Here is a 21,053-nt window from a genome sequence, read left to right on the forward strand (position 1 = left end):
ATGAAAAAATATAAATGTAGGTCTACTGACCAAAAGGCAAAAATCATGAAGTTCAAAGAGGAAGACTGACCCATCATCTTCTAAAAGAGAAGATAATTGGACTATATAGGTCTAAATAGAAGCCACAATAGTACAGGAGCGAATGGAGATTATAATAAATTACAATGAAAGCAGTAGTAACAGTATAGTCACAAAAATTTCTAACTATAAAACAGACACTTTGTAACGTTTTATTAGATTTTGTGTTGGTGACTTATCGGGTTATAGGTCTATTTTCACGAGTTCTGAGTGTACTTCTGGTGTCACGGTGAATGGTAGACGGGTATCAATGGGACCTGAAGCTGGTTGGGAGACAACAAAAAAGTTGGTTAGTAACTGGCTCTTAGCTTGTCATTTAAAATTTCAGGGTGCAAAAAGATTTGCGATACTTAGGCTATAAGTATCGATTCCTTCATCAGTAAAGGCTGCGGAAGGGAGAGCCTATCTCTTGCATCCGTCACCAAAAGCTGTTCTCCATGATTGGACAAGTGCTAAGCGGGGGTGAGAAAGTGAATCTCAGTGTGGGGGGCGGGCTATCGGAAGAAGAGTCGCCATTGGCTAGCTTTCAGAATCACAGCTGACGGTTCTTTAGGGGGTGGTTACAAGAAAAGTTACAGTAGTAAGAAGAAAAATAAAAATAAAATAAATCAAATAAAAAAAATAGAAAGGAGAGAAAGAAAATAATACAAACAATTAGGAAGAAAGGAGGAAATTCACATTACATAATGATGTGCAAGATATTAGCTTTAAAAGATTAACGTGCTTAACTCCAGTTTATAGTGATTGTATTTGTTTGACTGGTGTCAAGACAGGAATTTATTGTGTGAAACCATAAAAAAAAAAAATACCGAAGATTAGAAATAATGTAACATAGCCGATGACTATTTCGTTATTTTCACACGCTTCCAGTTTTTATTTGGGGGGGGGGGGTTATTTCTATTATCTTCCAGTATTTCCTTTATATCGTCGATTTACTTCTAAAACCTCGCAACACCGTTTCAGGAAATGGTACAGGAGAGCAAAACAACTACTGTATGCCTATTCTTTTTATAAGCATAATGTTGAAACTGATCAGGAAGAGAAAAAAGAAATTGGTTGGGCAACTGCTAAGAGGAAACTGCCTACTGAAGGATGAACTGAAAGAAATGGTGAAAGGAAGAAAAGTTCGGGACAGAAGGTATCAGATGATAGACAACATTAAGATACATGGATCATATGCGGATACGAAAAGGAAAGCGGAAAATAGGAAAGATTGATTGGAGAATGCTGGGTCTGCAATGAAAGATCTGCCCTCGGGCAGAACACTATGAATGAATTAAATATTTTTATGCCCGACCTAACAACTGTTATGTATTTATTTGTAAAATATAGCATCTGTTACATCACAGACACACATTGAAAATACAGGCCTACATAAATTTTATCCATAATGCAATAACATTCGGGAAAAATTGTACTTACAAGGTTTTGAAGTAAGTGGATGATATGTAGGCCTATATCCTGGAATAATTATTTCTTACTGTATATCCTTCGTGTATTTCATAGAGCCAACTTCATTAATCCAGAATTCTTAGTCATATTATTTCTTGCCTTCGTTGAACATTACAAAATAATTATAATTTAGAGAAAATATAATATGGGCCTATAGTAGAACATATACATAATATAAAAGAATATAATGTAGTGAGACGAAGTATTAATAATGGAGTCCTAGAACAAGCTAATAATTTTAATTATTTTGGATGTAATATCTTATAAGTACCAAAATTCAAATAATGTGAAAATTAAAATAATTGGGGTCCTACAGCTTATTGGCATGATTAAACGTACCACATTAAAGAAAGTGAGTGAAGCAACTATTCTATATCTCTGTAAAATTATGACCGTACGTGCAGTTCTCTAGGCCGGGAGCTGAAAACTGGGTGTTAGGAACTCAATAAAGACGGAGAATTGACGCAGAAAATGTTCGATTAGGATTAGAAATTACTAACGTTCTGGAAACCATTGATAATTGCGATCCAAATGGTAGGTATAACCATTTACAGAGAATGAATCGAAGCCGTATATGTGGGCTTACTTTTAAAGCTTCTTCAAAAATCAACCCATTTGAAGACGTATGAGATCCAATTCTTAATTTATGATGATGATGATGATGATGATGATGATCATCATCATCATCATGGAAATTATACCCAATGAGTAAAGTCATTTTCTTCTGTTTACCAGAATATACAGTAGTAGGCCTATATAGCTACTTATTTTTATTTGCCCTCATTATTTCTGATAATATTCACATAAACAATCGCCATTATGCAGAAATTTTCTTAAAATGTGGCATATAATTTTAACGTAGTGCGAATGTAGAACTAAGAAAATATGTCTTTAATCCGTGGTTTTTGTAGCGAAATGGAAGCGTTTGAGCGTTTAAACTATTGCCAGGCATATGCGCACTCAGTTGACTTTCCATATTTGTTTCATTTCCTCATCGAATTCCACGTATTTGATAGACTGGGTTGACTGGATGTTATGGTTTATACGCACAATCACTTCAATTAGAGATATTTCTCCTTTTTTATATAACAGCATATCGGCCTATTAACCTCAATAATCCCATCGATTCTAACCTTACAATAGTAATTTATTGTATAGGCCTATAGACTACTGCTAAGCTTTTATTCGGAGTAATGTCTACCACATCATGAAATATTTTTCTTAAAGAATGATTTTAAAGTTGTAAATTATTATTATTATTATTATCATTATTATTATTATTATTATTATTATTATTATCATTATGCATCTTGAATAACAAACGATCTTTTTCAGTTATACCATTCCACCACATTGTTCCGTTAACTGCTACTGTTATAGAAATCAAAATTTTGTTGTTATATCTATTTTTATACTCCCTCAAATCGTAAGTAGTTTCCCAAACCAAACTTCGAATCCGTGTAGCAATTCTAAAAATGAATGTCAAGGAGGTGACACATATGTTTTCGTTATACGTTTTACGTATTTCGCACCAAAAATATCAGTTCTAGTATCATCATGTGAATAACATTAATGTTTACAGTAGCCTATATTTTCTTTAACTATTGTTAAAAAACATATCTAAATAAAATAATTTAATATGCCGTTAAATAAAAAGATGAACTTTCCTTTTCTGGACTGTATAAATTCCAAAAATTAACAATTTGATTACGTTTTATAAATCGTACAGTTTCAGGAGACATGTAGGCCTTTATTAATTTTTCACACACTTGTATAAATATCCATATCTGCATTGTAATTATTTAGTTGCCATTATGGCCTAATGTTAGCGCGCAGAACTTATAAGCCAGGGAGCATTAGTTCAAATCCCGATCGATCTAATCTGAATTTATAACTTGTGTTGGCAAGCACGTGGTCCAGAAAACAAACGGGTTTGCTCAGGGTACTCCGGCTCCGCTGTGACAACCCAACAATTTATAATCATCATAATTCATTACGAGTGTAATATAATCCCATAGCCTGTGGTGCAATCTGGATAGTCTCTGACGAACTAAGAGGTCTAAGTTTTCGGCACTAGCGACATCTATGAACTACTCTCGTAGAATTGGAGTGAATAACATCAAGAGCCCTGCCACTGCACAAAAAATATTGTAATCAATTCTAATTCTATAAATATTCTATTTATTTACAGAAAATCGGCATTTAAAAGTGGCGTGACTGTTAAAATAATGTTCGCTCTTCATTATGGGCAGTTACTGTACTTGGCTGGCCTGGAGGATACTTCGCATCAGAATATTTAAACGAAAAGCAGAAACAATTCTGCACGTAACAATTAATTTATCCGAAAAATAAAGGTTTGGGAACATACTGGCCAGGTACCGAGCCGAGCGACTCATGCGTTCCGCATCGGACTCGGGAGGTCCCTGATTCGATTCCCGGATTGACCAACCTGACTGTGGTTTTCCACAGTTATTTAGGCAAATGCCGGGTTGGAATTTTCATTGCCATGGTGCATTTGCCTTCTCCTCCCGTATAGAAAAAGAATTTAGATTTCATATGATTCATCTACTTCATCTCATTCTATAGACATATTCAAGTCAAGACGCATGTCTTCGACCGCTTACGGGGGGAGGGGGGCGTCTTAACAGCAACCATTCCTGGATTCTCAGCCTTCCACAATATCTCTGCCAGGATTCATTTCTTAAGAGCACTTCCAAGGGCGATTCGACACCTTGGAAGGGCCGTTAGAATGGATCCTGTGCTGTTTGGTCATCTTGGCGGTATGAACTTAGGACGAGGGAGGGGTAGGGGGCCACCATTTGGTGAACAGGTGGGTTGGTAAGCCTCATCTATATTCATCCCATAAATCCGGGGTGCACAAAAGCCCTCAGTATGGCCAACGTCCAAAGGGTCGTCCCTAACCCGCCCCTAGCCAACGTTACCTAACCTAACCTACTGGCCAGGTCATTTCATATATTTCATCTTATTTAAGAAACAAAATTTTTAAAAAGTCTGAGAAAATTTCGAGTTCATCGCCATTTTACATTTGAACTTCAAAGTAAAAATCTATATTTTTTTATTAAAATTATTAAATTTCATGTGTATCATTCCCAGAAAAACTTATTGTTCGATAGTCACGCGAATGAACAAAATCTACACAACAGTTTAGAAGAAATCTCTGTACATAAACGTACAGACAGAATGTATTCTCAAATCTAGTTTTTCCTCGTCGAACGAAGCTGTAATTGTATATATCCGGGAAAATATCGCTTTTTTTTTGCCGCAGCATTGCAATAATCTTTATGTATTGGGAAAATAAAAAATTAACAAGTTTCTGTTCGATGTTAAAGGTAAAATCCTGCAAGTGATGAGAATTGCACAATAATTAACATTATAGACATTTAAAGCTGGAATTAGAATGTTTCACTTCAAAATTTGTTGTAATCTAAAAGTAGTTTAAACGGAAGTTTCAGCCGCAAAATAGGACAGGAATTAGCAGTAAATTGTTTGAAATTTGCATAGGACGACGAGTGGAACAAAAATAATAAAAATACCAATGAGAGCTGTAAACTTTATTGTGTCAAACAATCCACAACGGTGAATGGACAATTTCCGTTTCGCTCCTGTGTTTAATTCATTACACAGCACAGAAGTTGGAAAGTACACAAACTTTTTTTTTTCATTATTTCAACTCCCGGAAGCATTGAAATGCAGCCAAACAAGAGTTTTTATGACTTCTCTGTTCCTAGGCGGGGAAACTCACACAGCGCCCTTGACAATTCCGACTTATAGAAGGACGTATAATTTGGGGTGGTGCTTTTCATAAAGGTCTCTGCAGAATTTCACTTAAATGTCATCCGTTCGTGTTCCACCCTTTTGTTACAAAAGTCGATATGGAGATAATTAATTCCGTTTATTTTGCCGTTGGCAAATCACGGAGTTCTAGTAAAAAGTACCAAAAGGCTATTCTGTGAGGTTATGTCCTGGCACAAAAATACGTAGCCTATTTCTGCAACGTCAACGAAAGCTATCCATAGGCCTAAATAATTTAAAAAAAAACACACACACACTTACTCGTTACGAACGTGCAGAATGTAGGCCTACACTGCTTAAAAGATAAATTCAGTTCCTTGCTTATAGAGAATTATTTGTAATTTTCGTTTTGAATTTTATAAGCTCGCGATGAACATCCGGAGAGTCCCTTGTTGTTAAGAGGATGATTGCTTAGGCTACTTGTAAAAACATCTGTTACGCGTGAGTGAACCACTGAAGCGAGGTTTTTAAAAATTTGTTCTTCAGACTCATAATAGAGCACTAATAGACTTTTAATGACTTTGTACTTTTTTATCACTTTTAAATATCTAGTTTCGAAAAAAGAAAAACAATATTAAGATATTATTACAATCGACCTATAGGCAACATACTTACTTATGACTTTTAAGGAACCCAGAGGTTCATTACCGCCTTCACATAAGCCCGCCAACGATCCCTATCCTGAGTAAGATTAATCCAGTCTCTACAATCATATTCCACCTCCTTCAAATCCATTTTCATATTATCCTCCCCTCTACGTCTCGGCCTCTCTAAAGGTATTTTCCCCTCCGGCCTCTCAACTAACACTCTATATGCATTTCTGGATTCGCCCATACGTGTTATATGCCCTGCCCATCTCAAACGTCTGGATTTAATGTTCCTAATTATGTCACGTGAAGAATACAATGTGTGTACTTCTGCGCTGTGTAACTTTCTCCATTCTCCTGTAACTTCATCCCTCTTAGCCCCAAATATTTTTCTAAGCACTTTATTCTCAAACATCCTTAACCTCTGTTCCTCTCTCAAAGTGAAAGTCCAAGTGTCACAACCATACAGAACAATCGGTAATATAATTGTTCTATAAATTCTAACTTTTAGGTTTTTTTCAGAGCAGAGTGGATGACAAAAGCTTCTCAACTGAATAATAACAGGCATTTCCCATATTTATTTTGCGTTCAATTTCCTCTCGAGTGTCATTTATATGTGTTACTGTTGCACCAAGAAATTTGAATTTTTCCATCTCTTCAAAGGATAAATTCCCAATTTTCGTATTTCAATTTTGTACAATATTCTGGTCATGAGACATAATCATATACTTTGTCTTTTCGGGATTTACTTCCAAACCTATCTCCTTACTTGTTTCAAGTAAAATTCCCGTGTTTTCCCTATTAGTTTCTATAGGCAACATACAACTATTTTATGTAGATATGTGAATAATTAACTTATTTACATAAATTTATTAAGACCATAATTTATAAACGACGTCAAATCTTCTACTTCTGGTATTAAAGAATTATAAAGTAATCCGCGGTGCGAAAGCCCATGAAGAGCCAGGGTCGACCAGCCGGCTGCTGACCTCACTTCACATGCCTCAGCATAGGTGAACCATCATCCAACCAGTACAGGGATAATGTGTTGTGGTCAGCACGATGATATCTCCAATTTTGGAAACTGGATTTTGTTGACTAGCGTAGCTCCCCAAATTCATCACGATGATCGGTGGGCACCCGCCCCATACACTGGTCGAAATTTCATGAGAGAATCCTCTCTCATGAGAGCATCCTCTCTCATGAGAGCTCGAACCAGCGCTCATTCCGTAACGCGAGTCCTAGGTATGATACCTCTCATGCCGAAACGGCGAGGACATTAAATTTATGTATGCATTTTGAATAACAGTTTAAGAAAATAAACTACAAACATTAATATAATTCGCAGTATGATAAAGGGACAGAATTGTTATGGAATATGTAAAACGTATGAGAAAGTACGTAGGCTATCAACTTCGTCACACAAACTTCTTATTAAACATGAGAGACTTACGGAGTACGTTCTCGCTTCCAGATTCCACTACGAGTTAAAATATATTAATTAGGGTACGATTCTTATGCTCAACAGTTTATTGGTAGGCCTAACAACACAACGCCTTATGGCATCCAGATCACTGTCCAGTCGGAGAATAGAGTCTACATTACACACACTCTCCCATACGGCAACTCAAGTGCATTACACTTGAGTGCGAATATCGTCTAAAGACACTTCTAATTTTATTCAAGATAAATATTCTGTAACTATCTGAGCGTTATCAGGCAATGTCAATGAAAATTTGCCTGCATTATACACACTTACGGATCAAATTTGATAAGCACTGATTGACAGACGCGATGACTCAACTACTGGTGATATATGAATGGATTCATCTGGCTACCTGCTATTTGAACAAATTTCAAGCAGTATAACTTATATTTCCCGTCCATAAAGATCTTTGGATTGTGGGAAGACGATGGTAAGGAAATGGGAGAACTCTACGAAAAACTCTCTTTACCCATCACACACCAAAAATTCATCTTATCGCCATGATTCAAACCAAGGAGTTGGCGTCCTATGCGGTCGGCTAACGACGCGGTTATGTTTGTTTTTACTTTGTGTCAAAGAATTTAGTTTCGGAAAACGTATGATAGCCAATACCAGGCTAAAACATGTTAATAAGGTAATATAAAATTTAACACAAGAAAGACAAATAATACGTTTTCCGAAGTGATATAGTATTAAAAGTTGTGTAATCAAGATGTATAAAGAATTTAGGCTATAATAACACAGTCTTCGAATTTAAACATTATTAATATTATTACCAACATTAAGAAAGCATTTATAATGTGCAAATTTGCCTGTTATTTGGTTAACTATTCTTTCTTAAAATATTTTACAAAAGTCGCTTAAAATTCCGTGACGTTACGTATATAACATTAATTGTAATCGGCTGGTACTACTTGGTTGCTGTTGGCACATAAGCTTATAGCGATCCTATGCGTCGCACCTTCTTAATACTGTACAATACTGAATGGTGCTTTTATATAGCACAATATTCAGGAAATTTTCTTTATAAATTTTACTTTTAATATAACAGTCGCACATAAATAATTTCAAGAGAAAAATTTTTCTGGGGGCCGGGTATCGATCCTGGGACCTCTGGTTGAACATACCAGCGCTCCACCGACTAAATTACCCAGGAACTCCACCCGACACAGTCTCAATTTTTCCCCTTATATCCACACAACTCGAGTGGGCTGACGAGTCGGTGGAGCGCTGGTACGTTCAACCAGAGGTCCTGAGATCGATATCCGGCCCTGAAACAATTCTTCCCTTGAAATTATTCAAGTTTGCTTCACAGGGAGCCTTACCTGAAAACTAGACTAGCATAATGAACGTTCAATTAAATTGTAAGAAATCACAAAGAATAAAAAATAAACTTAATATCATCATCCAATATTCGGGTCCCGCATTAACTATACATCCAGGGATTAGTAATTTATAAACCAGGTAGGCCTACAAAACATGCAGATGACACAGATTGAAGGGCAGATTACAAATGAAGGATTCTGTATCTATATTTACGTTGCCTACTGACAATATAATCGTAAGCTTATGGGAAAACCCACGTTAAGAAAAAGATAAAAAGCTACGAATAATATAAAAGAATCAGCACTAGCAATACTGAGTTTTCATTATTTGATTACATTATTTTGACACCACTGCTACTACCACTACTACCACTACAGGTTTCTTTCATTTTGTCCTATTGTGCTTACTCCACACGGTAATGAGTTTTGGAATAATATTCTGGGAAAATTCTACAGATAGTAACAATATATTCATATTACAAAAAAGAGTAATTAGAGTAATAGTAGGTGCCAAATCTACGGAATCGTGTAGGATCTTTTTAAAAAAACTACAAATAATGCCCATGGCTTGTCAGTGTACTTTTTTTCATTAGCTAATAAACTTCCTCGTATGTAATCGTGAAAACTTTGTAACTAATTCAACAGTTCATAGCATAAATACGAGTCAAAAATGTCTTTCATACTCCATCGGCAAGTCTATCGTGCTATCAGAAAGAAGTGTGTTATATGGCAGTAAAAATTTCAGTAGCCTCCCTATGGATATAAAAAATCAAACTCAAAACATATGATTATTTAGGGCCAAATTAAAGAAGTAGGCTACCTAATTTCTCACGCTTCTATTTTGTAGGTGAATTTATGACATTCAACAACGCATCATGAATATTTCTGTCTTGTATTAAGTATAGAGACTAAACCTTTGTGTTGTACTAGTAGACTATATTGTAAAACTCTTCTGTATATACAGAGTGTATCTAAATATGTGTCCATAAATGTGGAGGCGTATTCCTGACACCAAAACATAACAAAAAGTTCATATGAACATGAGTCCACAAACACTTCGTTAGGGAGTTATGAAAGGAATTTCCTGTAGTGACCTCTGATTATGTAATTCACCTCAAACTTGCATTTTTTTTCCACTTTCTTCATTACAGTTGGTCATGACAATTGTTTTGTTTTGTCTGATTGCCTTTTACATGGCCTGCCCGATCGCCAGATTTAAATCCAATGGATTTTTACCTCTGGGGACATTTAAAATCCTTGGTATATTCAACACCTGTACCTAATATCGATGTTCTGAGGGAGCGTATCCAAAATGGATTTGATCAAATCCGTAATACCCCAGGACATTTGCACAGAGTACGGAAAAGCATGGAACGCAGGCTCAGGGCATGCATCGAAGCAGGAGGAGGTCACTTTGAGCAATTTTTGTAAATGTGTGTTGTTAAATATCTCACATGTACCATTACCAATAAACCCATAACTCCCTAACGAAGGGTTTGCGGACCCATGTTCATATGAACTTTTTGTTATGGTTTGGTGTCAGGAATACAACCCCACATTTATGGACACATATATAGATACACCCTGTATTTCAACTAGACTGTAACTATAAATAAGACTTTATAGTATTATTCAGAATTTTTTACACATTCTATATTCTAGCTATGAAGCGATGTACGAATATCATGGAATGTAAATAAATACAATACTCAGAACAGAGCCTCCACGAACCAGCTCCAGAGCGCTCTGATGCGACCGAGGAAGGCCTTAAGCTGTCCTCATACTAAAGCCGCTACTGCTACCACCACCACTACCATCACCGCTACCACTGTTATTATTCTGTCATTTCCAGAATTAAGTTGTATACGCGTCCAGCAAACAAGAAATTCGAAAACCAACTTCCATTCCTCCTCCTTTGATCCAACGAATGCTTCTCCAGTTCATAGTTTGGTGATTGAATTACCAGAATTGTCTTTAAGTGTACCCGACATTGGTTTTCATAACACTTGCAAATTTAATATTTATTTAAATCCCATTAAGCGAAACTCAACTGTTCCTTGCACTTGAATGGCCTAGAGGAAACAAAGTCAGTCGGTACTTTGCACATCAATGCAATGGGAATGAACGCACTTGAATTCAGTGCAAGTGACCTCGGTGCTTAACAGGGAAACAAGAACCGGCTTTGCCAGGCACTGCTTTGCACCTGCCTTATGGAATGAACGAATTTTAAGTACAGCGACAACACCTCACATCTACATGAAAAGATCCATTGTGATTAAAGTTCTTTCATAGGGAGGAAAGAGAACTGGCACAAACAACGACACTATTTGCTACTCTCGCACCTGCCTCGGCCACATTCGACAGCTATTACGTCACCTCGGAATTCTTTGTATTACACAGAAGTATCGGAGTGGTGACAATTATTTACAGTCAATATAGGCCCATTTGTGTTAATATACACTGACGTTCATTAGAAATCCTAGCAAATTTCAAATCGTTTTTCGAGGATGCCAGAAAACATGGCAGGCCAAAATTTATTAGTCCTGAAAAATTATCCGAAATGTGATTGCATTACATTCCAATTTTATTTTAATTATTATTTTTCTTTGTTTTTGATATTTTATTTCAGTATAGTTAACAAAAATTTATTTGTAATTATTATCATAACGTCACTATAGTAATGAAAGATGAGACAACTGCAAACAACACTACTAATAAAATGTAATAATTTTCGTCCGCTGCTGAACTGCAGTTGACCAAAAGGGTCCAGAATATAAATGGATTGTGTAACAATTAGGCCTATATAGTTTAAACAATAAATTTAACTTATTATAATAATAAATGAAGCGTTACTTTCATCTTTTCATTTAACAAATTATAGTTGCATGAGCGAAATATGATTCACTAAGCTATACTGAACTATTTTAAATTAAAGTTAATAACTGGGAATTTGAGTGGAAAACAAACATCGGCGAATGCCCACTAAACAAGGAGACAATAAGGTTTACAATACGTTTTTTTGTTTGTTTACCAAAGTCTCATTGCAACGATAAAAATTACTTGAATTTCTAAGGAACTTCAGTGTACATTTTACCGTTACAACCCGAAATTCGTCAAAACCAGTTCCTTCCAACTAGTAAAAACCAGTTTTAAAATTGTAGATAGATAAAAAAGTAAGTTTTCATAAGATCTAGAATCAATGACAGGTTAGGTTTGGTTTGTTTAGGCTTTTACCAAACAAAACCTAAACAAACCAAACCTAATCTGTGATTGATTCCAGATCTTACGAAAAACTCGCTATCTATACTGTTTTCGCTGTAAGAAAAATCCTAACGTAAACACAAGCACATGACTGTCATATCCGTGAAACACTCACACGACGCAGGAAAATATAGTCCGTATTTGGAAACCATAATCTTGTATTATTTGAAAATAAAAAATTGAATTCTAGTTGTTAAATACAATGAAACATACAACTTCACTCATACGTAAAAAGCTATGTAAAAGAAAAGCTACTTTTATATTTTGTTATGTACTATGAACGCGGATAAATACCAACAGTAATACCGAGGTAGTCTGTTCTTGTAACAAGCTGGCGTCACTTGAGCTCGTAGTTGTTCAAGTAAGCACGTGAAGGCTTCTGCATCCTCGGTGTGTGTGATTATTAAACATAAGAGTGGAAACCCTCTGAAAAGTGGAGAAAAACGAATAGTCTTAAATTAATATAATAAATTATGTGAGTTTTAATGACAGTAATTTTAAAGTAAATGATTCCTAAGCAAATGAATGCATAGTAGTGAGGTTAGGCCTACTTGACGAGTAACGGGAAATGTTTAACATGAAACAGAATGTACAAAAGTAGGCGGGAACACGTACTGAGAATCTATGGCGCCAAACAGTGGCCAATGAAGCCTCAATTCAGTCATGTGCTATTGTTTATATTAGGATTTTTCTTACAGCGAAAGGATTATAACTACATTTGCTTGAACTGATTTTGAAGAATTTCGGGTTTTAACGGTAACATATAGGGCTATACAAACGTACAAAAACAAGTTTTCACTGCAATTTTACGAAATAAAGTATAGAATATTGATACTGAAATAAATTGATCTCACAGCAAGGAATGACACATGTATATACATACATACATACTGCATCAAAAGCTTTAAGACATCAACATATTTTAAGATAATCCGTGCCGTTCTCTATGTGAGAGGTAAACTCCAAACTGGCCTAAATCCAAATGACAAGTTATGAGAAGAATGACAAAACTGATAAAATAAATTTGACCACTCAGATCCGTTTGAAGAAATATATGCAGAACGAAGTCAAAATTTAGGAGAGTCTGTTACATAAACTTGCACAGTTATAGACTTGAAAAGGTAAATTAAAACGTAAATAAAGCAAGTTAAAATAAAAAAAAAAAAAGACAGGACATTTTGCAATCCACCTCTTCACATAGGCCTATAGCTATATCCTACACACTGAGTTTAGTCTCTATACATTTCATTAGGGAGTAAAATTGAAAATATCCTGAAAATGTACCCTATATCTTCTTCCAGAAGTTTTAAATTTCAACCGCGTTTCAAATAATTGATATATTATAGATCTATTAGGGATATTTTTATACTTCCGACAAAGTATCCTAAAACGTGAATGAGAGCAGAATATTGAAGTAAATTTCAGTGTATGCAGTGTATCCGAGGCTAAAACGTGAACGGACCTTAAATACAAAAATGTGTATTGAGGATACTTAATTTACACTTATAAAATTAGCAGCAATGGCGTTTCCTGACTAAACAGTCCGTGGTCGGATTTCCGGCCTGGAAGGAGATGTATCCACGAGACTAGGCGTCTGTCCCTTAATGTCCGTAATGTAAGACAATCTAATGTTCACACAAAAAGGCTGAAATATCGAAAGGAGAAGTAGTACCTGTAGGAAAAGAAGGTTGTTTCTTTCTTGCACTATCGTGTTAGTATGTCGTTAATCTTGTAAAATATTTTATTTTTACCGCTATAACTATAACAACAGGCAAATAATCTACGTTGTTTATAGCACGTCTTATTGTCTCACAGCAAAAAGTTCCCAAGAAGCCGGTAAGTCGAGCGACATTCACAACATTGACTACCTACCTCGCCATTAAGGAAACACAACGTGCAACATCTATTTACAAATGTATGAATATTGCAGGAAAATCATCCCATTAGCACACAGCTATGGGTTTTACTTCATAGCCTATGTGTCTTAAATAGACAGATATAGACAAGATCTTTAGTTTGGCAGCAAAATCAGGGCGCTAGCACATCAGAGTCGCGATATAGGCCTATAGCCTAATGCCTGAAAATTGTCGCGCACGCGAAGATGGTCGCCAGTCGCCGCGAGTTCCACCAAGTTCATGCTCGCTTCGTAGTAGTATATCCGATCTAACGATACCACATTTATTTCAATCGTGTTATAGTCACGAAGTTATGGTGTCCGAATGGATCACGCTGCAAAAGTTACATCGTTACATCAGCGTTTCCATATCTCAGCCTGATTTTAAAGACGTATTCACATCAAACACGAACGAAAGCGCAATTCAGTCATCTCTCAAAATGGGTTACAAATAGTGAACCTCTCCATCTCTAATAGTCAATCTTTCCGCCTAGTTTTCGCGAGTAGGTCGACCTTACGACGCTGCTGGCTGTGGGGGAGCAAGGAAATAATTTACAGTAACATCAAGGGACCAAAATTAAATAATCATAACCAGTAATGATTACTAATAAAACCGGATATTTTATCCCTTTCAGTCCTTAACTCTGTGAGAAATATGAACCAACAAGTGATTAATATAGGCCAGAGTTTACTAGTTCGGTCCCATGATCAAAAATATATACTAATTCGGTCCCGGATCGAAAATAGAGCAGTACTGGTTGGAAACAACATTTTCCTTCCCGTTCTATGCAGGCATATGACTGTCATAAGGCAGGGACGGGTAAATTCGTGACTCGAGATAGCAAACTACAAAATTGCCTGCCCCTTCCTTAAGGCATGGTTAAAATGTTGATTATCATGTACAATGTACAGTATGAACCTTAGTCAAAACTTCTTAAACTTCAGAGAAATCAGTTATACTAGGAGCTATGTTTTTGGGAGAAATTTGTAGGACAGAGGTTTTACATAATGGAGTCTGTTTATTGATTTAGATACAAATTCTGCCATTTTGTCTCTAATATATTGTTCTTTCTTTAATTGGTCTCATCTTCTTTTTGTTGCTGGACTTCTAATTTGTATGCAAGTGTCAATTTTAATTCGTTTTAAAACGTCTATTAATTGAAAGATGTTAGATGATTCTCAACTATCTGTCGTTCTTTCTGTCGTAGCTACGAATTCAAAGAATGTTTACCACGGACTGAAATGACAGTTAGGTACGACCGTGCCTAATTATGAAAACAAGTTCGAATAAGTATCGCTACCAACATCAAAACATGCCAGTATCGATATCATACCAACATAAAAAAGTAGGATTCGGTACGACAGCTAGTTCATAATAGGCCTATATAACTTCACAGTCTCTTTGATAAATATATAATTTGTCTAAACCTGCATAGTTCGGACCGAATTAGTACTGTACCTTTCTGAACTCCGGAACGAATTAATCCTACATTTCAGGTGTGTATCTGATGGGACCGAACTAATATGCACCCATATAGCCTACCGATAATGAGAATTCTAGACTAAAGAATAAATAAACAAAGAAATTCAATTTGTACAATTTCTCACTGTTCTCAATGCTTAAAACCATTCGTAACAGGGCCACCGACGTAGCTCAGTCGGCTAAGGCGCTTGCCTGCCGACTTGAAGTTACGCTCGGGCACGGGTTCGATTCCCGCTTGGGCTGATTACCTGTTTGGGTTTTTTCCGAGATTTTCCCTAACCGGTAATCTATGGCGAATCCTCGGCCTCGTCTCGCTATCACCAATCCCATCGACGCTAAATAACCTAGTAGTTGATACTGCGTCGTTAAAATAACAACGTAAAGAAAATTGTAATAGGTAGAGGCCTAGTCTGATATGTGTATAGAAGTACTTACTTCAAACTCTTCATAAATCTCTGAAATACGATATATCGGAAGTAAATTAAAAGCAAAGCAGTCTTACAGGAAACACAGTATTCTTTTTATGCACTCGTGTATCTGTAAACACGCTGCCACAATGTTTTGAGATAGAAAAATAGCACCAGACGCTGCTGAAAGACTCTACACGGTCCGCAATTCTCAGCTAATTTTAGATTCCATTTGTAAATCGAGAGGTTTTAAAACGAAATAGAAGACACGTAACATCAATTAGTATTTCGTTTAGCGGCCAAATAATCAACGGACTAATACATTTTCAAAAAGCAGAAGGCGTTCTGAAAATAGTTCCTACAGTTAACTACCTCTCCCACGAACTTCCAGGCTCCACGTGCACATAGAATGGCTTGGCGGCAGCTTTTGTAATTTCTATCGTGCTAAATGTGTTCTTCTGGCTTACTGCTGATTGGCTCAATAAGACGCTGTAGTCATCTTGGTCTCGAATGGATCATTTGTAAGATATATTGACTCGCGGCAACAAAACAGGCTCACCACTTGCAACAAGAGCAAACTGAAACGAGGTCAATGATTCGTACAGATTCATCCGGGTACTGTATCAAAATAGCTTCATCCAACAACAGTTACAACTTACTCTAAGATTTCCCCTGTCCGCAATGTGATGGATATTAATTAACGTGTAACTGTACACAGCTTAAGGCAGAACAATTAGTATAGGGCTTTTTTCATAATAATAATAATAATAATAATAATAATAATAATAATAATAATAATAATAATAATAATAATATGCACTGTTATGCAAGTACACGTAATTCAGACATTCTAAGCTCGTGATTTTCGGGACCTGAAGTATTCAAATTACTTTTTGTCGAAGTATGATAGGTTTTTAGACATACTTTATTCAATTTTTTGCAAACAAAGGTATACTTGCAGCACCAACATTATGCTTAAAGCACAATGTTATACCGAATTAATAAAGTTAATAAGTTCACACTTTTTATAAAGCAATGAAGACACTACATCGTTCATTACGACATTGTAACATATAGTTAACTATCTGAACGACCTGAAAGTTTTAAAATTTGTACAGTAGTCTTGCCAATAATATAGTATTTATTTAGTGGCAGTGAAAATTTTCTCTCTAATAAGGTACAACATCCATGTGACTGAAACATAAGTCCTATAAGTTAGCCTGAAAATCGAAGTTCTTCCTAGAAAAATAAATAAATAAATAAATAAATAAATAAATAAATAAATAAATAAATAACAGAAAAGTAGCGTTGGAGATGGAACAAATAATTCTTCATTATTATTATTATTATTATTATTACCATATAGCAATAAAAGAGAGTAAAAAGTACGGATCTCCACATTATTACACGTTCTACTGTAATCAACTCACGAATCAGACGCGGCTAACAACCCCCTGTTGCGAATCAGAGGCTAAGAGGCTGCCTCTTGCTAGTATTGTATCGTGACCTTGACAGGGTTTCTCGATAGAATGATCCTAAGACTAAGAGTATCGAAATCTATTTGATTCTGGAGAAAACCGCTTAGCTAGCAAGACTGTGATTAAATGTACGATATCTGAAGAAGTCATTAAAATACATAACAAAAAGTAGAGATGGCCTACTTTCGATACCTCGACACACTAAATACTTGGGAGTATCGGGTATTGAGAGAGATCGACACTTTCGGAAAAAGGACTTTCTCAATGCTATTTCATTTTCAGGGGCGGGATGTTCTCTTTTTCCCTTTTTTCTTTGCATTCGTTTCAGCGAAAGATTAGATTTCCATTATATCGAAAGTTTATGGAATCATACGATCTATGTTCCGCGTTTTTCCAGAAATCAGTCTTATCCTCCATTCAGAAGTATTTTATATCAGTAGCTTCTAAATAATCCTCATACGCGATAAACAATAATAATTTTCAATAGTCGCAGCCGCGAGGTAGGGAAATCCTTCAGTGTTGTTTAGTCAACTGTCCGAAGACAGGTCTGAACCTCACAAGTGATACCAAGAAGGCACCACATATGAGAAAACTAGACCAGTAGATGATGGGGCAGGGTGGCCAGTTCCTTTCTCCCTCCATTCCATAGCGGTACGTAAAAGAAATTTCTAGGGAAGTAGCCGTACCGGTACTGTAAAGTTTTAGTATTTCCCTTTGAACATAAAAGTAATACTTTAATGCTCGAAGGTATTTCCACAGTCCGTCCATAATAGTTCCAGTCAGGTATAAGACATGCGAATAATATAAAATTAAAATTGGCAAGGTCCGGAATTCCTCATGCCTACATGCTTCTTAAATAAGACGCGACCGATAAGGCGTGCGGAATATAGGATATATTGAAGTGTTATTAAACGCATACGACCCGGCACTGCAAACAATTGAAACAAATTATTGCTAATGTTAAAGTAGGGCCTACTTTGTCACTCCGAATACGAGACTAATAGAAAAGGCCGACAAAACTGTAAAGTACAGTAATTTTCAAACAAACACATTTAAAGTTGTAGTGCCGAGCACAGAAGCTCTAAAATAGCTATCGGTAGGCTATAGAGCAGTGGTTGCCAAACTTTCTGAAGACATAACCCACTTCTGGGGGTCGAAGGACCGAATCCTCCCGTACTCCAGATGCCCAAGCAGGTAGCAGTCCCAAATCCTCCCGCACCGGTCGGGTAGCGAGCAGGTAACAACCCTGAATCCTCCGGTTCTTCTCTATACCCTCCCCTAACCTCAGGTTCAGACGGAGTGTTGCACCAAGTTATTTTGTCAGCTATTTATAATTCATGGGCTCGTTAAGGTACATTACATTCCTATGGTTTTTTCCCCTCTTGAAGAACAAAAACACTTCATCATACGAGAATGTATTTTCAACAGTTCTTGATAAATGTACTAAATTCGGGCTGAAATTCTATCCGTCAACGATTTTTTCTGACTTTGAATAAAGTGTAATGAAAGCTGCAAGTGAAGAGAGGATTGACGGAAACATCCAAGGATGTTCATTTCTTTTAACACAAAGCCGTGGCGAAAAATACAAAATTTCAGACTTGCATACAATTACCACTTCAGGAATTAAATAGGAAGAATTTTAGCCTACAAATTTGGTTTGCCAATGTTCGACCCTGATATGGTTGGTGACTGTTTTGTCGAGAACTTCATATCAATGAAGCCTGACTCAGCAAAACTACAAACTTTTCTGTCTATTAAGTCTAATTGAAACGTACATCGACCAAAATGCACTTTTTCTCGTTCCATGTGGGCAGAATTCAGTTGCAGTAAGCAGAGAACTACCAACGCTTGCGAAAATTTCCACAGCAAGTACAATAGCCAATTTTATGCATATAATCCAGACATAACCAGATTTCTTGAAGTACTGAAGCAAATACAGCTGGATACCAACATAGTAAATACTTCTTCAAAAAATAAAAAAAAGGAAGGTTATGTCCACACTAGGATTTCATATTACAATAAGTAGAAAACTTCAAAGCTGGAAAAGTTTCAAGAATGGAATATGTAAAACTCGTCTAATATAAAGTTAAATGCGGAAGTTCGTGAAAGAGAAGAAAAATTGTATGAAAAATTACGATGCTAAAGATGGATATGTAAAAGAATAATGACGAAGCATATGAATGTGGAAACTTATGGAGTGTGAGCCAGTTTGCCTCCTGGTCATGCACCCTGCGTAACGCTGAACGAACTGGAAGAAGAAACACTAATGAAAATTTAGAAAGTGGAGTTTCATTCATTTTCGTTTGATGTTAACAGAAAATACGTGTGTTGTCAGGAATCTACAGATCTACTACCTGCATTGACCAGGAGGATTCAAGACTATGCCCCTTACGAACCCTTTATTGTTCGGGAGGATTCAGGGCTGTTTTTATGACCGCGGGGGGATTCCGTCTCGCGCCCCTTTTGGGCGAGACTTTTGTTTGCGAACCTTCCCACCCCATTACCGTAACTTAACTCCATTTGAAAAATACGAAACCCTGTAAAGTCGAAAATAAGGATAATAATTGTACTTAAAACTAGTGACACCACCGAAAGGACAAACAAAACAGAAGTATATGGTGCAACAATGACACGAAATACAATTACGAAAATATAATTTCTAGTATTTCAAACTACAGTATTACCGCCGTGAGGTAATAGAGTTTCTAAATTACGAGCAAAACCTTTAATTTAGGCCCACCGGTACCTGCAGGATGAGAAACTGCGCAATATGCTAATCATTTACCAATTCTCTTTGGCTCGATAGATGGCCTTACTTGTTGATATTTTTCAACAGTTAAACACGTTGAATATTAAACAATTTTTCCCTTGAAATTATTCTAGTCAGCTTTACAGGTAGCTTTACCTGAAAGCCAAATTTATACGTTGAATATTGTCCAAGATGTTAAAGTAATAACAGCCACAGATGAAATCGACAGATTTATAAGGAAACTTGATTTCTGGCCAACATCACTTGACAAAAATACATTTGATTCATTCCAATGTACTAAAGAACTTATGAAAAATTTAACTGCTTACGGTACCGTATGATGCGATAAATACTGAGTTTGTTTTGTGGACATGTAATTAAGTTTGCACAATTGTAAACAACAGCTTTTCGAGTATTTTCCGTAATAAACTCAAAACAGTTACGACATTCACACATCGATATTGAATCCCTTTTTAGACAGTTGCGTTCAACTGGCTGAAATTTCAGAAAATATTCATTGAAATGTGTATCTACTAATCGTGTCCAAACTATACATTTTTCGTAGGGCGAAGACCAGTTTTGAATCAAAAGAATGTAAGGATACCTCGAGCTAGCGAAAGAAACTCTTTAAATTCTTGATAGAATTTGCAAACTCGTAATTATGCAAACTAAATTTCTAGTCTATGATTGCCATCAAAATGTACTGCACACTGAGGCGGTGTCAACTTGGCAAAGCGAAACATTAGCGACCGCTGCGAATATTTCGCGTCAGTGTGGGGGAGGCCTTAACACAGTATTACAGCATCAAGTTCTTTAATAAAATTTTGAAGAGAGAATTTGAACAGTATCTGACGCGAAGTTTGAATCACAGATATGCTATTACATTGCATCAAAGATCTTTGAGCAAATCCAGTTTTCTGTATAGAACGCTGGGGAAACAAATATGGAATTCGATCAAAATTCCGCCATTATTGCCAATGCGAGCGCGATATTAATATGGGCTTTATAAATAAAAGCTAGAACACAAAAAAAAAAAAAAA

At 36.2% G+C, this 21,053-nt stretch overlaps 1 protein-coding gene across 2 annotated transcripts in view; it reads right to left on the reverse strand.

The window, feature by feature from the left end:
* The window catches only part of ssh (Protein phosphatase Slingshot), a 461,482-nt gene that overhangs the window by 129,889 nt on the left and 310,540 nt on the right, over window positions 1-21,053 (reverse strand). The gene's annotated exons all lie outside the window — the stretch shown is intronic.

This window comes from Periplaneta americana, chromosome 15 (assembly GCF_040183065.1).
Source record: "Periplaneta americana isolate PAMFEO1 chromosome 15, P.americana_PAMFEO1_priV1, whole genome shotgun sequence".
NCBI lineage: Eukaryota > Metazoa > Arthropoda > Insecta > Blattodea > Blattidae > Periplaneta > Periplaneta americana.